Source organism: Odocoileus virginianus, chromosome 6 (assembly GCF_023699985.2).
Source record: "Odocoileus virginianus isolate 20LAN1187 ecotype Illinois chromosome 6, Ovbor_1.2, whole genome shotgun sequence".
Lineage (NCBI taxonomy): Eukaryota > Metazoa > Chordata > Mammalia > Artiodactyla > Cervidae > Odocoileus > Odocoileus virginianus.
This window is the reverse complement of record NC_069679.1, coordinates 87,521,147-87,540,862: the sequence shown is the minus strand read 5'-3', so window position 1 is coordinate 87,540,862 and position 19,716 is coordinate 87,521,147. Positions and strand designations below refer to the sequence as shown.

Genomic DNA, 19,716 nt, shown 5'->3' with positions numbered 1-19,716 from the left:
CAAGGTAGGTGATGATCTGACATCAATTCTCAAGTGCAGCAGTGTTCTTTCTCATGGTGGGGCTGGAGGTAGGACTCATTACTGGATGCAGGACTAATTTTGTGCTTCTCACAAAATTCTGTAGAACCTTCTCAAACAGTGTCCTAATCTCATCCACCAAGGGAAGGAGGTTTAAGGGAAATAGAGATTATGCTTCATACTTGGGTGTACTGCTCATGGTTTTAAACATTTGGGCGTGTCACCCTCTCCTCCTAGGCCATACTGGCACTTCATGATGCGTTTCCACAACATTCTAATAACAACAGAATGGGAAAGATTAGAGATCTCTTCAAGAAAATTAGAGATACCAAGGGAACATTTCATGCAAAAATGGGCTCAGTAAAGGACAGAAATGGTAGGGACCTAACAGAAGCAGAAGATATTAAGAAGAGGTGGCAAGAATACACAGAAGAACTGTACAAAAAAGATCTTCACGACCCAGATAATCACAATGGTGTGATCACTCACCTAGAGCCAGACATCCTGGAATGTGAAGGCAAGTGGGCCTTAGAAAGCATCACTACGAACAAAGCTAGTGGAGGTGATGGAATTCCAGTTGAGCTATTTCAAATACTGAAAGATGATGCTGTGAAAGTGCTGCATTCAATATGCCAGCAAATTTGGAAAACTCAGCAGTGGCCACAGGGCTGGAAAAGGTCTGTTTTCATTCCAATCCCTAAGAAAGGCAATCCCAAAGAATGCTCAAACTACCGCACAATTGCACTCATCTCACACACTAGTAAAGTAATGCCCAAAATTCTCCAAGCCAGGCTTCAGCAATACGTGAACCAAGAACTTCCAGATGTTCAAGCTGGTTTTAGAAAAGGCAGAGGAACCAGAGATCAAATTGCCAATATCTGCTGGATCATCAAAAAAGCAAGAGAGTTCCAGAAAAACATCTATTTCTGCTTTATTGACTACGCCAAAGCCTTCGACTGTGTGGATCACAATAAACAGTGGAAAATACTGAAAGAGATGGGAATATCAGACCACCTGACCTGTCTCTTGAGAAACCTGTATGCAGGTCAGGAAGCAACAGTTAGAACTGGACATGGGACAACAGACTGGTTCCAAATAGGAAAAGGAGTATGTCAAGGCTGTATATTGTCACCCTGCCTATTTAACTTATATGCAGAGTACATCATGAGAAACGCTGGTCTGGAAGAAGCACAAGCTGGAATCAAGATTGCCGGGAGAAATATCAATAACCTCAGATATGCAGATGACACCACCCTTATGGCAGACAGTGAAGAGGAACTAAAAAGCCTCTCGATGAAAGTGAAAGAGAGTGAAAAAGTTGGCTTAAAGCTCAACATTCAGAAAACTAAATTCATGGCATCTGGTCCCATCACTTCATGGGAAATAGATGGGGAGACAGTGGAAACAGTGTCAGACTTTATTTTGGGGGGCTCCAAAATCACTGCAGACGGTGACTGCAGCCATGAAATTAAAAGACGCTTACTCCTTGGAAGGAAAGTTATGACCAACCTAGATAGCATGTTAAAAAGCAGAGACATTACTTTGCTAACAAAGGTCCCTCTGGTCAAGGCTATTGTTTTTCCAGTGGTCATGTATGGATGTGAGAGTTGGACTGTAAAGAAAGCTGAGTGCCAAAAAATTGATGCTTTTGAACTATGGTGTTGGAGAAGACTCTTGAGAGTCCCTTGGACTGCAAGGAGATCCCACCAGTCCATCCTAAAGGAGATCAGTCCTGGGTGTTCATTGGAAGGACTGATGCTGAAGCTAAAACTCCAATACTTTGGCAACCTGATGCGAAGAGCTGACTCATTGGAAAAGACCCTGATGCTGGGAGAGATTAGGGGCAGGAGGAGAAGGGGACGACAGAGGATGAGATGGTTGGATGGCATCACCAACTCGATGGGCATGAGTTTGAGTAAACTCCGGGAGTTTGTGATGGACAGGGAGGCCTGGTGTGCTGCGATTCATGGGGTCGCGAAGAGTCGGACACGACTGAGCGACTGCACTGAACTGCACTGAGCACTCAGGTGGAAGCTGCATTGCACGCTCCGTCCCCTAAGGTGCACAATTAATTCTATTTGCTCTCGCCTCTCCTTTTTTGATTCTCTGCACTCCCGCTTCTGCAGTACCTGAATCTGAACTTCATGATCAAGCTCAGTGATGTCCAATCAAAACATAAGGTGTGCCATTAACTTAAAGTTGAAATTAAATGTAAATTTAAATTGAAAATGTTTCTGGTAGCCATGTTAAAACAGTAAAAAGAAACAGGTGAAATTTTAATAATGTATATAATATTTAATAATCTATCCAAATGGGCTTCCCAGGTGGCCCAGTGGTTAAGAATCCGCCTGCCAATGCAGAAGACAAAAGAGACTCAAGTTCGATCCCTGGGTTGGGAAGATCCCCTGGGGCAGTAAATGGCAGCCCACTCCAGTATTCTTGCCTGGGAAATCCCACGGACAGAGGACCCTGGTGGGCTACGGTCCATGGGGGTCTCGAAGAGTCAGACATGACTGAGCACGCATGTGCAATCTATCCAAAAGGTCATTTCAACATGTGATCAATGAAAACATTGTAATGTGGTATTTTGCGTTCTTTTTTCTTTTCATTCTCAGTCCTGGAAAACCAGAGTGTATTTTACCCTTCCGCAATGTCTCAATTCAGACTAGCCACGTGTCAAGGGTTAAATAAGCTGAGTGCAGCGGCCCCCTTGCTGGACAGCAAGGAGGGAGAACGTTTCCATCACTGCAGGAAGTTCTCTGGGATGGCACACATCTCGCCCATTCATGAGGACTTTGTGTAGAAATTTGTCTGTCTGAAGAGGGCATTGCCAGTCATCTCTCCTTTCCAAAGACCCTTAGGCAGGGCCTCCAGTCAGCAGAGTAAGGAGCAAGGCCGTTTCTGATTATTTGGCCCCGTTTCTCGCGCCCCAGGGCTCCCGTTATACTGCAGCCTGAGAGCAGAGGGAGCAGTCAGGGGCCCTCCACTCACCTGCTCCCTGCACACTGCCGCCTCTGTCCCTCCCTGAAAGGGAGACGGGAACGTGTTAGTGGCTCAGTCACGTCCAGGTGTTTGTGACCCCACGGACAGACCATGGGATTCTCCAGGCCAGAGCATGAGTGGGTAGCCTTTCCCTTCTCCAGGGGATCGTCCCAACGCAGGATTGAACCCGGGTCTCCTGCATTGCAGGCAGAGTCTTTACCAGGTGAGCCACAAGGGAAGCATGCCCTGTTACTCCCTGGTGGGTGGAAATGTTCATTTATGTATCATTCTTTAAAGCACCCAAGTCTCATTTTGAAAGGGCCTGGCTTCCTTCCACTCACCCTCGAAACAGTGGTTTGCTTGTGAGTGTCTGACAATCAACTCTCTCAAGGCAGAAACCCTGATCTGTAACATTTGCCAACTACTGGGGCACAGTGGGAAAGGATCCACCTGCCACCACAGGAGACACGGGTTTGATGCCTGGGTCGGGAAGATGCCCTGGAGGAGGGCATGGCAACCCGCTCTAGTATTCTTGCCTGGAGACTCCCAGGGACAGAGGAGCCTGGCAGGCCAGAGTCCGTGGGGTCGCAAAGAGTCAGACACACCTGAGCACACGAGTATAAATACTTCCACTGTGAGCAGTGATTGCAGGCTCCCCGTGTGACACCTCTGAACGCTGGAGCGGGGCGGGGCTTGAGGGGGAGAAAGGGGAGCTGATGCCAGCGGCCTGGCAGAAGGTGCTTTGACTCTTCGCTGGAGCATGGTGGCATTTCTGTGGACTTCTCCCCCTCCCATTGTCGGGAACCTGGAGCATCTACATCTTAGAATATCCTTCACGTTTGCAGCAAAAGTATCCAAAGGCCTCAGTGTGTTGGATCAAAATGAGACTTTTGTTTTTGGCTATGCTAGGCCTTGATCGCTGCCCATGGGCTTTCTAGTTGAAGTGAGGGGGGCCTCCTCTTCCCTGCAATGCTGGGGCTTCTCGGGGAGGACCCACCCCCACTGCGATGCTGGGGCTTCTCGGGGAGGACCCACTCCCACTGCGATGCTGGGGATCTCGTTGGGGAGGACCCACCCCCACTGCGATGCTGGGGCTTCTCAGGGAGGAACCACCCCCACTGCGATGCTGGGGGTCTCGTGGCTTCTCTGCTGCGGACCCCGGGCTCCAGGCGCGCGGGCTTCAGTAGCTGTGGCGCGTGGACTTGGATGCCCTGCAGCGTGTGGATTCTTCCTGGACGAGCGATTGAACCTGTGTCCCCGCATTGGCAGGCGAATTCTTATCTACTGCACTGCCAGGGAGGCAGGAATAAGAGCAATAATAAGCATACAAACTTGAAAGACGTAGTAAATAAACCCTAGAGAACTAATGCACATATGATGAATATAGACAATAATATTGTCCTGTGATTACATGATGTGATAAATATGGCATTGTCATATTTAATAATGAATAATAATTGAATCCTGAATCTTCATTGGAAGGAGTGATGCTGAAGCTGAAGCTCCAATACTTTGGCCACCTAGTGCGAAGAACTGACTCATTGGGAAAGACCCTGATGCTGGGAAAGATTGAAGGTGGGAGGAGAAGGGGATGACAGAGGATGAGATGGTTGGATGGCATCACCGATCCGATGGACGTGAGTTTGAGTAAACTCCGGGAGTTGTGGACGGACAGGGAGGCCTGGCGTGCTGCAGTCCATGGGGTCACAAAGAGTCAGACACAACTGAGCAACTGAACAACTACAGTAATATTTGCCAAAGATAATAACTGCCACACTATAATGGCAATTATTACTATATTGCAATATATAAATATATTAAAGTAACAGACTGTACACCTTAAATGGACACAATGTGTCAGATTTATTCAATTAAGAAAAATTAGCTGAAAGTGAGATCAGCTTTCTTTAGCACCTTTTAATTCTGGTCCGATGACAGAGGTAGTACCTGAGATTCCATAAAAAGAAACAACATCAAATACATAAGTAGTTTGAGAATTTACCTGAATTTCTCATTGACCCATTCTTTCAGGCAAAAAAAAAGTATGTATGGTTCATGAGGCTGAAATAAACATTGTAAAGGCATGACAGTCAATCTTCATGTAATACATTGAGTGTGGGACTGTAAACTATAGAATCCAGCCTCCAACAAGCCATAGGATCTTGGAGAAACCTTTTAAACTACTCAAGGTCTCATGTTTCCCACCTATAAAATTAGGTGTTGGAGTAGCTCAGTGTTTTCTAAATTTTAATCATGACTATCACTATTTTTGTCATTTCCTTATGCCATCTGCACTGCTACTCTCCTAATACTTTTATTTAATCAGCTCCCTTTTTGCTTAACTACTGAGCATTTTTCCTAAGTGATAATATCTGTGAAATCATAGCTTCAACATTCTAGTATGCTTTTCCTCATGCACACTGATACACAAACATAACTGTAACCAATGTGTGTGTACTTCCTAAAATTGTCTTGTGTGTGACATGTGGCTAGTATATTATGGATGAGGTGGTCTCTGTGGGTCCCGCAGCATTGCTGGTTTGAGAGCTGTCATGATCTCAGCCCCTTCAGTGCTTGCTATGAAAATCTCAGGATTGATTCACGTTGCAGTAACACTTGTCAGTCAAGAAGATGAGTGAGGCTGACGGATCGTCTAGCCATGTTGCTGTCCAAGTCCTTCTTTACAGACGAATGTGGTTTGAGACTTCTATTCTGAAAGGCATTGGCTCCTATACCAATATAACTTGCTCATTCCATCAAGCAGCAGAAAGCTCTGATCAAAAATTTAAATGAGCACATTTTGCATATAATATTTTGTCTCTCACTATTAAGCTCGGTAAATAGGTTGAAATCTGCATATAAATCACTTATATTTGCCTAGATGTCTCTATGGGGGTTGCAGCGATGGTGCTTTAAATATCATGTGAAATTTATAAGAGATTGCTGGGTATGGAAAAGACTATGGAATTATTTTTATAAAAAATTAGAAATTAGAAAGCAGGACTTTCTTTAGAGTTGATGTGGCTTAAATAATTTCAACCAGATGAACAGTTGTCAACAATTTGCATTTAAAATATAATTATGTTCGTCTGTCTGCTGTTATACTTGGAAATTAAGATACCATACATGTTTATGATAGGAGATTTCTCAATTGTCTTTTTTAATCTACTATGAAGCTGCACATTTATTTCTACAGGAGGAAAGAAAAACATATTATGCTGCTAAGTAATACCAGTCTTTCTCGGATTAGAAATCAGTGAATGGTTTGTGGGATTAGTGATTTCTATTCTCAAATGAAAACCAGACGGGCAAAACAGACAGCTTAAATAGTTAAGGGAAAAAACTGGCAGGAAAAAGTCACATTTGATAATTATATTTGTTGTTACACCTTCTCTTATTTATTGAGATAGTCAGAAACTTGGTTTGAAAGATAATATAACTCCTGAGTTGTTTTTTTAACCAAATAAAAGTTCAGACTACTTTGGAAACAATTACGTAACAATGTGATAATCATGCAATTGTTTTTATTAGAAACAGAGAATTCTCCTCCACAAAAACCTTTCAGTAAATGTTTAGCCCATTGATATTTAAATGTATAATAATATTTTATGCATTTATTTATACATAAAAATAAGATAAATTTAGTGTATGCCCTCTATTGTAAATGTATTAGCAACGTCTGTATGATTACTCACCATACATTTTAGTAATATTTGGTGTTTTGGCACAAATGCTAGGAACTAATTTACATCTACTTACAAACTAGAGGGTAGGAAGAGCTATGTTAATCCCTCAGTGTTTGAGAGATCATGGTACTGGAGAAATAGCACGCAGTTTGCTATTTAATCCAGGCAGTGTGTTTAGAACCCCAGATTCACTGGCTCATTCGGTCATCCACAGTCCATGACGGTTTACCATAAGCTGGCTTCCGAACTCAGCTCCTTGACAGTATGATCCCATTTATTAGGAGGCCACTGAGATTCCGAGGGGCGAGGTTAGGAGCCTGAGTTTACCAGCCAGCCTGTGGCAGGGCCAAGTTTGAACAGACACCCCGCAGCTGGGCTCTGCACTCAAGTCCCTGCTGGGGGCCAGGCCCTCAACTGAGGCCAGAAACACAGCCACAAGATGCGGGTGCTGAGTGTGAGAAGATCACACAGCCCTTCACCTTACACGTCTGAAATTAAAGTTGGAGGGCATGGAACTCATGTGGCCAAACTCCCTTTTATCACAGGTTAAGACCCCAGTGATCCGAAGGGGCAGGTGTCTTATCTAGAGTGTATATGGTGGAGAAGAGTGTAGATAAACACAGTGAATCGTTGCTTAAAATGCGAACGGTACTGTTGCAGTATCTTTGTGGCTTGAATATGAATAAATTAGCACTTTGGCCTTTTCTTTGCTCAAGCATGTGATAAGAATATGGATGGCAGTGACTGCTGTATATGTCAGCAAAATATTAATCAGTCAATCTAAGAAAGAAATGGAAAATTTTATTTGAGCTGCATTTGAGAATTAAAACCCAGGAAGAGCATCTCAGAAATCTCTGAGGACTGTTCCACCCCTCAGGAATCAGGACACAGTTACGTAAGTTTTTTGAGACAGAGGACTGTACATCAAATGATGTGTTATTGACAGTTTACATAATCCAGATCTAATCCTGGTGGGTCATGTGACCGCTTACAAGATTAAGAGGGAAGGTTATCTGTCCTGAGCTATCTTGGTGGGGCTAGGAGAATGTTGCTCTTTATGGTTGGGGAGGTCTGGAGCAGACTAATGCCGATACACGAGGCACCAAGCGGGGAGAGGGGAGATCAAAGGGCAGGGAAGAATTCATGTTTAAATTGTTCTAGTCTTGCCATAAAACATGAATTTTATTGCACGTAACTATGCCTAAAACAGAGATCAGGAACATATAAAGGGACTGCTTTTGTTGCTCAGTCGCTCAGTCGTGTCCAACGCTTTGGGAGCCAGTGGGCTGCAGCATGCCGGGCTTCCCTGTCCTCCACTATCTCCTGGAGTTTGCTCAAACCCATGTCCATCGGGTCAGTGATGCCATCCAACCATCTCATCCTCTGTCGTCCCCTTCTCCTCCTGCCTTCAATCTTTCCCAGCATCAGGGTCTTTCCTGGTGAGTCGAATTTTGGCAACAGGTGCTCTGAGTATTGGAGCCTCAGCTTCAGCCTCAGTATCAGTCGCCTTGACCCAGCCACTTCATTCTTCCTGGAGCTGTTAGTAATTGTCCTCCACTTTCCCAGGAGCAGGTTGAACCCCTTCCAGCCTGGGGGACTCATCTTTTGATGTCGTATCTTTCGCCTTTTTATACTGTTCATGGGGTTCTCGTGGCAAGCATCCTGGAGTGGCCTGCCGTTCCCTGCTCCAGTGGACCACGTCTTGTCAGAACTCTCCACCGTGACCCGTCCGTCCTGGGTGGTCCCACACGGCATGGCTCACAGCTTCACTGAGTTACACAAGCCCCTTCGCCATGACAAGGCTGTGATCCGTGAGGGGGTATAATGGGGTGGGGAAGGAATAAATTAGGAGTTTGGGATGAACAGATATACACTACTGTATATAAAATAGGTAAACAAGAAGGACCTACTGTTTAACACAGGGAACTATAGTCAATGTCTTGTAATAACCTATATAGGAAAAAAAATCTGAAAAAATACATAACACATGTGTTCTATGTAGATTTACAGTGATGTATTAGTTTCAGGTGTACGGCAAAGTGATTCAGTCACATATAACAACATTGTAAATCAACTATACTTCAACTTAAAACATTTTTAAAAAGAACATAAACTAATTCTAGTTAATTCAACAGTAGAAATTGAGTGCTTATGTGCTGTGCATAGAGATAACTTGCTGGTTCGTTCAGTCATGTCTGACTCTTCGTGACCCCATGGACTGTAGCCCACCAGGCTCCTCCATCCATGGGATTCTCCAGGCAAGAATACTGGAGTGGGTTGCCTTTTCCTTCTCCAGGGGATCTTCCCAGGTCAGGGATTGAAACTGGGTCTCCTGCATTGCAGGCGGATTCCTTACTGTCTGAGTCAGCAGGGAAGCCCATCACTTGCTGGGTAAACGATGATAAACAAGCTGCGCAGGGTGGGAGGGAGAGAGAATTAATATAATTACTGAGCAGAGCGATAAGGGGCGGCTCAGGGTGATATTGGCACGGGGCAGAGACACATAGCCCAGCGAAGGGACACCAGAGTTGGGGTGGGTGTCGGGAGACGGTCGCAAGGAGGAAGGCAATCCGGGGAGAAGGTAACGGCTGGGCCTGTTCAAAGAACCTGGTGCCGGATTCCTTCCATTTGCTCCTCGAGGTCTGCCTCCCACTCTCGGCCCCCTTCTGCCTGCCGGGAGACTGGCTCTCGGGGCCTACGCTGGTGGGCACCTGTGTGCCCACGGCTGCCAGTTGGGTTGAGCCAGTGGGGAGCCCCAGGAGAGCTTTGGATGGAGGAAGGGGAGTGGGTTCAGGCCCTTGTTGGGGGGCATCTCACTAGCGGTGGAGTGCTGGGACACCTCTCCACTCTCCTCCAAGGTCCTGTAGCTTCGCGCCTTCAGGCGCTGCTCTACACTTCACCCAGCGCTTTGTACACAGTCCCTGTATTAAGCCTTCCTGTATAACCTCAATTTCACCTTCAGGGATTCCTGAGAGACAGGAAACAGCAATGGGAGTGGTGTTATAGTGAGATTAGCCAGTGGGTGGGGATGGACTCATTGTGCTTCTTACTCGATCACTCAGTCTGTCCGACTCTTTTCGACCCCATGGGCTGCAGCACGCCAGGCCTCCCTGTCCTGCATTATCTCCTGGAGCTTGTTCAAACTCATGTCCATCGAGTCGGTGATGCCGTCCAACCATCTCATCCTCTGTCATCCCCTTCTCCTCCTGCCTTCAATCTTGCCCAGCATCAGGGTCTTTTCAAATGAGTCAATTCTTCGCACCAGGTGGCCAAAGTATTGGAGCTTCAGCTTCAACAATTGTCCTTTCAATGAAGAATCAGCATTGGTTTCCTTTAGGATTGACTGGTGGACTCAGGAGAATGTTTGTAATCTAGGTTAACAGAGTTTGGAAGCTAACCCAAGAGCTGACATCAAGGAGAATCTTGCAGGCGCAATTGGAGTTTGGATTGCATTCTTTAAGGGTTGGAAGAGCTTTGGAGGATCTTTAGCGGGAAGTGACAAGATGTGATTGATGTTTTTCAAAGATGGTGGTCTTTGAGTAAAGCAAGTTACTGAGGCGGGGTTGGGAGTTCAGGAGGTGCAGAGGGGGCTGGCTCATCCAATTAGGTGAAATTTTCTAATCTCTCTTGAGGAAGAAGGAATTCTGCCAGCAGACAGCCTTCAGACTTGAGCTGCCGTATCAGTGCCTCCCTGGATCTCCAGCCTGCTGGTCTACCCTGCAGATTTTTGGACTCACCAAACATCTAGGATCTTATGAACCTGTTTCTTAAAATCAATTTATCTGTCTGTCTGTCTCTCTATAAATATATGTATGTATGTATAGAAAGATAGATATGTATATATATGCACAGAAAGAGAGAGAGACTGGGTATACTATATGATCTGGGCTTTTATTATACCCATTTCCAAGACCTGTGTGTATGTGTGTGCACACGTGTGTGCATGCGTGTGTGTGTGTGTGTGTGTCTGCTCTCCCCTGCAGAGAGCCACTGACATGAAACATATCCATTGATTTCTCTGATAAAAGAATGTTGCCACCCTCTCATGCTTTTTTTTTTTCTTTTCCTCAGCAATTTGTCATTTGCTTTATTTGGTTTTATCACATTCCTGGCTTTGCTACTATAAGGAGACCATCTTTGCTACGAGTTGCAACTTTGAATAACATGTCTGTTCTTCTTTTTCCTACCTTCAGTAAGATCAACCTGACCCTACAGGGAATATGTGATAAAGATAAGTTTAAGAGTGGATTTTGGAAGTTAAGGCAGGTCTCAACCTGTTTATCTTTGCAAACCATTGTACAGAGGAAAAGTTTTTCTTTTAGCTCATGGTTGCTGCAGACACACAAATACAATGCAAGGGTTTTTTTCCCCCACAACATAGTAGTCTCTCAGAAGAGAAGCGATTGTCTTAAGTTAGAATCTTTACAAAGTCACTCATAATAAAGAGTGCCCTGTGTGTAGCTTTATTATCAATAATAACACTATTGGGAGAAGATGTTTTTCTGTTCTTATCAGTTTACTTTAGTCACTCAGTCGTGTCCAATTCTTTGCAACCCCCATGGACTGTAGCACACCAGGCTTCCTTGTCCATCACCAACTCCTGGAACTTACTCAAACTCATGTCCATCGAGTCAGTGATACCATCCAATCATGTCATCCTCTGTCATCCCCTTCTCCTCCTGCCCTCAATCTTGCCCAGCATCAGGGCCTTCTCCAGTGAGTCAGTTATTTGCATCAGGTGGCCAAAGTATTGGAGTTTTAGCTTCAGCATCAGTCCTTCCAATGAACACCCAGGACTGATCTCCTTTAGGATGGACTGGTGGGATCTCCTTGCAGTCCAAGGGACTCTCAAGAGTCTTCTCCAACACCACAGTTCAAAAGCATCAATTCTTCTGCAAAGAGGTAGACACGACTGAGAGGCTAACACACACACACTCAACTTTATTTATGGTCCAGCCCTCACACTTCTGGGTCGGGAGGTCTCCTGGAGAAGGAAATGGCAACACACTCCAGTGTTCTTGCCTGGAGAACCCCACAGACAGAGTGGTCTGTGGGGTTGCAAGAGTCGGACCCAACTTAGCAACTAAACCTCACATCTGTACATGACTACTGGAAAAACCATTGCTTAGACTAGATGGACCTTTGTCAGCAAAGTAATGTCTCTGCTTTTTAACATGCTGTCTAGGCTGGTCATAGCTTTTCTTCCAAGGAGCAAGCGTCTTTTAATTTCATGGCTGCAGTCAGCATCTGCAGTGATTTTGGAGCCCAAGAAAGTAAAGTTTCTCACTGGTTCCATTGTTTCCCCATCTATTTGCCATGAGGTGATGGGATCAGAGGCCATGATCTTCATTTTCTGAATGCTGAGTTTTAAGCCAAATTTTTACTCTTCTCTTTCACTTTCATCAAGAGGCTCTTTAGTTCCTCTTCACTTTCTGCCAGAAGGGTGGTGTCATCTGCATATCTAAAGTTATTGATATTTCTCCCGGCAATCTTGATTCCAGCTTGTGCTTCATCCAGCCTGGCATTTCACATGATGTATTCTGTATAGAAGTTAAATAAGCAGGGTGACAATATACCGCCTTGACGTACTCCTTTCCCGATTTGGAAACTATTTGTTCCATGTCCGATTCTAACTGTTGCTCCTTGACCTGCGTGCAGATGTCTCAGGAGGCAGGTCAGGTGGTCTGGTATTCCCATCTCTTGAAGAATTTTCCAGTTTGTTGTGATCCACACAGTCAAAGGCTTTAGCATAACCAATGAAGCAGAAGTAGGTGTTTTCTGGAGCTCTCTTTCTTTTTCTATGACCCAGTGGATGTTGGCAAGTTGACGTCTGGTTCCTCTGCCTTTTCTGAACCCGGCGTGAGCATCGGGAAGTTCCCAGTTCACGTGCTGTGTCCAGTTCTCTGTCTGTTCTGATGGTGCTCAGTTACTGGCGCTTCCCAGGTGGCTCAGTGGTGAGGAATTCACTTACCAAGTAAGAGACGTGGGTTCAGTCCCTGGGTCAGAAGATCCCCCGAGGAAGGAAATGGCACCCACTCCAATATTCTTGCCTGGGAAATCCCAGGGACAGAGGAGCCTGGCGGGCTGTAGTCCAGGGGGTCAAAAAGAGTTGGACGTGACTTAGAGACTAAACAGCAGTAGCAAAATGATCTGTCAATTACAAGTGATGGAACTTGTTGAGAATAAACCTTTTAAAAGTACTTTAATAAGTGAGATAAGTCAGACAGAGGGAGGTAAATATTGTATGGTATCAAATATATGTGGAATCTGAAAAACCAAAACTCATTAGAACAGAGGTTTGCAGCGGTGGTTACCAGGGACTGGGGCTGAGGAATAAGAGGGATGTTATTTAAAGAGACAAACTTTCAGCTAGTAAATAAGTCCCGGAGATGTATGCTCAGCGTAGTGTTTATAGTTAGCAGTACCGTGTTATAAACTTCAAAGTTGCTAAGAGACTAGATCTTAACTTTCTCACCATAAAAAATAAATGATAATTATGTGACATAATAGAAGTGTTAGCTAACACTACCATTGTGACAATATTGCAGTATATAAATTACCAAATCAGCCTATTGTACACCTTAAACTTGTACAATGTTATAAATCAGTTGTCTCAAGAAAAAAAAAGAAAGACAATTTAAGAAGTAATAAAGCAAGTGATTGTGGAATTCATATATGAACTCCATATGAATGGTATTTTTAGGCTAGGGTATAATTTCCAAGGTCATTCTTTATTACATAGAGACTCCAAAATTACAGTTTCTTAAACAATTTAGAAGGAAACAAAGGTGATATGTTCTGAAAAACTCTAGAAAACTCAAAAAGTGACTCCAGTGGTGGCAGATATGGTAAAGAATATGAAGACTTTGAATAAATATGTGAGAGTTTAAAACATGAGATTTAAAATATGCATAATGGAATATTATGAGTTGACATTTGGCTATTTCATCTGCATTCCTGAAAGTTTGTATTATATTCACATTGCCAAAAGACTTCTGTGCACTAGTTTCTCATATTGTCTGCAAACACAGGTGCCTTATATTTAGGCATGTGCTGTGTGCTCAGTCATGTCTGACTCTCTGCGACCCCATGGACTGCAGCCAGCCATGGGGGTTCTCCAGGCAAGAATACTGGAGTGGGTTGCCATGCCTTCCTCCAAGGATTCTTCCCATCCCAGGTCTCCCGCATTGCGGGCAGCACCTGAGCACCAGGGAAGCCCAAGAATACTGGAGTGGATAGCCTATCCCTTCTCCAGGGTGTCTTCCCAACCCAGGAATCGAACCAGGGTCTCCTACATTGCAGGCGGATTCTTTACCAGCTGAGCTACCAGGGAAGTCCATATTTAGGCATAGGAGACACTCTACAAGCCGTGTGTTCTGAGAAAATGCTGGGGGGAATGTGGAAATTGGTAGAACTACTTCTGTCATTATCTTGATTCAGTATTTCTAGGGCATTATCAAAATTTTTGGACTTTTCAAGGAACCAACTCTTTAAACTCTGTTGATTCTGTTATATGTTTGTTTTCTGTTTTAATAATTTATCCTCTTATTATGTTATTTCTTTCCTTCTCTTTCCTTTGGGTCTGTTATGCTGTATCCTTCTAACTTCTTGAGAAGGCTGATAGCCCAACTGATTTTTAGCCTTTTTATTTTTTAAACCTTAGCATTTAATGATAAAAATTTTCTCTAAATAATTCTTATATGTTTTGATATATCGTATTTTCATTATTATTCATTTCAAAATATTTTCTTTTGTATTATGCTTTATTTTTAACTTATGCTAATCAAGAACTATGGTCTTTAATTTCCAAATATTTTTGAGATTTCTAGGTTTTTTATTATTATTAATGTTAATGTTGTTAATGTTAGCCGCTCAGTCATGCCTGACTCTGTGACCCCATGGACTGCAGCCCACCAGGCTCCTCTGTCTATGAGATTTTCCAGGCAAGGATCCTGGAGTGGGTTGCCATTTCCTTCTCCAATTATTATTAACTTCCATTAAATTCAGTTGTAGCTGAGCTGCTCTGTATGATTTTTATTTTAGATTTATGGTACAATATATGGACAATTTTAGTAAATTCTCCATATATGTTTGATAAGAATTTGTATTTTACAATTGGTGGGTTAAGCTTTCTATGTATGTTAATTTTCTTAACTCATGCTATTCAATTAACTTATAATCATACTGATTTATTTTGTCTGTTACCCTATCAGTTTACTGAATGGGTGACATTAACATTTTTCATTATGTTTATGGGTGTATCTATTTCTCCTTTTAACTTTGCCCTGTAGAGATACATAACTTAATATCCCTCATTATCTCCAATAATGCTTCTTGGTTTTGACTGACAGTAGTTTGGCTCCATTAACTTCCTTCTCAAGTGTTCACATGGTGTATATTTTCCTGTCTTTTTACTTTCAGCTTCTTTGCTGCTGTTGCTTAGTCGCTCAGTCGTGTCCGACTCTTTGCCACCCCATGGACTGTAGCCCGCCAGGCTCCTCTGTCCATGAGATTCTCCAGGCGAGAATACAGGAGTGGGTCGCCATTTCCTTCTCCAGGGGATCTTCCGACCCCGGGGATGGAACCCGCGTCTCCTGCATTGCAGGCGGACTCTTTGCCACTGAGTCACTGGAAGCCCCGCCACCTGTCTGTATCCTTATACTTAAGACAATGTGGACAGTGTGCTTCTTTCAGTCTGGTCTCAGATTGTTTTTGTCTCAACTAGAAAATATACTGTTTGTATTTAATATAATTACTAATGTATCTAGATTTAAATTTGCCATCTTATTATTTGTCTTCTATTTGTTCTCACATGTTCTATGATCCCTTTTGTCTCTTCCTTGTCTTATTATTCATTAATTCCATTTTTATTATTATATTTTTCAGCTTTCTTCGCTTCTCTCTATATTTTAAATAATTTTTTAGTAGTTGTTATTTTTTCTTTGATAGTGTTTGAAACTAAAAATATATTTTCTGTTTACTCCTCATATTTTGGGCTGTTATTGTAATGAATCTTAATTGTATCTATGTGTCTCAAGCCCCACAAGATATTATTGCTTCGAAGAGTAAATATTTAAATTTATGTATATATTTATCACTCATTCTTTCTTTGCAAATACCATCCAGGATCATAGTTCTTCTTCCTAAAATTTTCTTTTTCATATTTGCATTAAAGAAGGTTTGCTGCTGAAAACAAAATTCTCAGTTTTCATTTACCTGAAAATGTTTTTATTGTCTCCTCATTTTTGAGGCATATCTTTGCTGGGCATAGAATTATTGGCTGGCAGCTCTCTTCTTTCAGTGGTATGATGATATAACTCCATCATCTTCTGCATTCTTTGCTTTTGTTGAGAAGTCAGTGGTAAGTCATATGGTATTGCTTCTTTGAAATTAATATATCATTTTTCTTCTGGAGGCATTTTGATTATCTCTTTGTCTTTTTATTTTAGCAGATTTACTATCAAGTGTATGTATTATATATATGTAGTACCTGGGTATTCATAGCAGTTCTTAAATCGAGGAGACCACTACCATATCTGCTTACTTTCTCATTTTCTCAGCCGCATTCCATTCCAAATTCCAGGCGTACCTCTCTTGGATGTCCTCTTACTCAGATCTTGATTCTATAAACGATTTCTGGTTTGATATGTCTGTAGTATCTTTAGAGTTTTTGGTGTGTGTGTTTTAATATTTTCTTCAGCTTTTCTAATTTTTTCAGAAGGAGCATCGGCATGAAGCACCTTTTTAGCCCCTCTCAAAGCTTTTTTAACTTTCTGTTTTGTCCTGGAGTAGAGCTGACGAACAGTGTCGGGGTCGTTTCGGGAGGACAGAGGAGGGAGAGAGCCGTCATACGAGTGCATCCACTGTCCCCGAATTCCCCTGCCATCCAGGCTGCCACATCAGTCACTCCAAAAGTTTTGATCAATCTTTTAAAAAAGAATTTACCTTCAATTGAATGTCCACATGTAGCCATAAACTGTTTGTACGTATCAAAGTTCAGAGAAACGCTTAGATAGGTGGTTTGATAGAGAGCAAAGTCAGGACAGTCAGGGGTTGATTTGGAACAGACTTAAAGAATTTTAAACTGAGTTCTTAAGGTACTCTAGGTGATGGTTAAGTGTAGTACAGTCGTGAGTGTGGAGGTATAAATCTTTGGAGCTAAGCTATGAAAAAAGAGTGAGGCAGGGGTTTTAGACAGGTTACCCACTTGAAAGTCAGGACCTCCTAAATAACTGTGGTACTTTGGCCACCTGATACAAAGAGCCAACTCTTTAGAAAAGACCCTGATGATGGAAAAAAAAAAAAAAGGCAAGACCCTGATGCTGGGAAAGACTGAAGGCGGGAGGAGAAGGGGACGACAGAGGATGAGATGGTTGGACGGCATCACCAACTGGATGGACATGAGTTTGAGTAAACTCTGGGAGTTGGTGATGGACAGGGAGGCCTGGCGCATGCAGTCCATGGGGTCACAAAGAGTCAGACACGACTGAGCGATTCAACAGCAACAACCTGTGATAGAGAGGCTGCATTATCTTTGACGAATCTGGGGAATGTAGAGGAATTAGGTTATTTCATGAACTCCTTCCCTGTTTGTGAAGTGACCCTCCTCAGCGGGTAAAGAATCCCCCTGCAGTGCAGGAGACACAAGAGACGTGGGTTCGATCCCCGGGTCGGGAAGATCCCCTGGAGAAGGAAATGCAGCCCGCTCCAGTGTTCCTGCCTGGGAAATCCCACGGACAGAGGAGCCTGGCGGGCTGCAGTCTGTTGGTTCCTGAGAGCCAGACGAGACGGAGCAGCCGAGCATCCCGACTCTGCTCGCCTGGGGACCGCTAGATGACAGCCACGGGGAGCAGTCAGATGCTGCGTAACTGGGTGGTGTGAGGTTCAGACAGGAAGCCACGCCCCCGAAGGCAGAGGGCTGGCGGCGTGGCCGCTCCGGTGGGAAGCGAGGGGAGCAGCAAGCCCTTCTGGTCCTCGCCCACCTCCAGCTCCCGCCCCTGTCACGTGTCGGGCCCTCTGGAGGACGCCGCGTCCTTGAGGGGGAGTGGAGGCCAGTCACGGTCGAGAAGCGCAGGGGGCGTTTGTGGAGTGGCGGAATGTGTGGGAGCAGGCCGTGGCACCCCACTCCAGCACTCTAGCCCGGAAACCCTATGGCCGGAGGAGCCTGGTGGGCCGCAGTCCTTGGGGTTGCGAGCCGGGCACTTTTAGCCGTACGTAGGGATTCCCGCGGATGAAATGGGGAGTTCGGGAGAGAGGAGGGCGCCCATGAGAGGCACTCCAGCCCATTTGAAGAGCGCGACGATGAAGTCAGGCTGAGACCGTCAGCAATCGATCCCGGGGCCAATGCTGTTTATTCACGACTGTGGGAGAGGAGATTGAGAAATGGTTGCTGACAACACAGCATCCTTCAGAGAACTTAGAGCGAAAGAGCGCTGCAGACGGCCCTAACTCAGTTAGGGAGCGAGTAACGCAGTAAGAGGCGCAGTTTTATAAATTATGTACATAGATGGGAATAACTTAAGAGTGTGATGGTTTACACGGCCCTGACTCGGTTAGGGGGCGAGTGACGCAGTAAGAGGCGCAGTGTTCATAGATTATGTACATAGATGGGGATAACTTAGAGTGTGATGGTTTACTTACTCAACTGAAATTGCTATACCAGTAACCTCTTAAACGGTGTCATAATTTTTGGCATGGTGAAACATTATTGTGTTACATGGTGTATATATTGAAGGCAAGCAACAGCCTGAGCTAAAAAGAAGACTGACAGTGTAAAAATCATTCTGAATCCCATTAGACAAATAGATGACATCCCTGTCTCTCAAAAGTAACAAATAGGAAAGACAAGAAAGAGCAAGACAACAAAGATACAGTGTGACATTAGGAGAGAGGGAAAGTTTTCCAAAAACTATTGTTAAAAGAAAGTGAAGCCTAAAGCAAGAAGCATGTCTGGAAAAAGTGATCACATTTTAAGTTGCTAGTGCATGGAATCCTTTTCAAGTAGACAGTCTCAGGCTGGACACCATCAGTTTGCCTTTGAGATGCCCAAGGCTAAAGTGGCATTTCTAGAACAATTGTGATACATGAATACAGAAAAAGTATAAGGCATTGATTGCTACATCTCTGCCCCATCTTTGTACATGGTCAAATTGATCATTTTCATGGTGGTCTCTTTGTGGTTGAAACTGGCTGTAGGGAAGGCATATAAGCCTTTTGAGATAATATTTTGCAACCAGTATATTCTTTGACTTTCTTTTTATAGACCATGGGCTTTAATTTTTCTTCCTTGGATTTTTTTTTTCTGTGTAAGTTATCTTTAAGTAATAACATCCTTTTTCTTACTAGTATGCACCACTTATAATGACTTCAATGAAACATGCGGGTCATTTGGAGCACAGAACGGGTTTGTGAGTCACATCATTACAAAATATGTCCCATTAAGATGATGCACAAGCTGAACTGGAGTTAATGAACCTGCATTCTTGCAGGATAATTCAAACTTTTAAGGGTGATATTAACTTAAATAAAATAAGAAAGGGAGGAAAAATCAGGTTCATTGTACACCAGAGATCATGATCTTTATCCTCTCAGTTCATAAAAGCATATCTATTGCTCATGTTCCTCTCAGACCATTATTAGAATGGTCGTAGAGTGCATACACGTCTGTAATTAAGTACCCCTCTGCGGCCGTAAAAGAACTGCACGTGTTTCCACCGGGAGTGCATGTGGAACTTGATTCAGAAGCCTGGAAGAGAAGGTAGGAACCTTTAACCTTTACAGAATGCTACATGGAATTGTGTGGAATATTCCCACTTACTGTTCAAAGCAAGGGTGGAAACGCTGTAGCCCGTGGCCCAATCTGGCCCTCCGCTTGTTCTGTAAATAAAGTTTTATTGGAACACTTTGTGCTGTGCTCCTTTCACACTGCGCATGGGGTTCTCGAGGCGGGAACACTGGAGTGGTCTGCCGTCCCCTTCTCCAGTGGACCACGTTTTGTCAGAACACTCCACCGTGACTCATCCGTCTCGGG

At 43.8% G+C, this 19,716-nt stretch overlaps 1 long non-coding RNA gene across 3 annotated transcripts in view; it reads left to right on the top strand.

Annotated features, from left to right (window-relative positions):
* Nucleotides 1-19,716, top strand: part of LOC110141338 (uncharacterized) — a 51,755-nt gene that overhangs the window by 19,103 nt on the left and 12,936 nt on the right. The window lies entirely within an intron of this gene.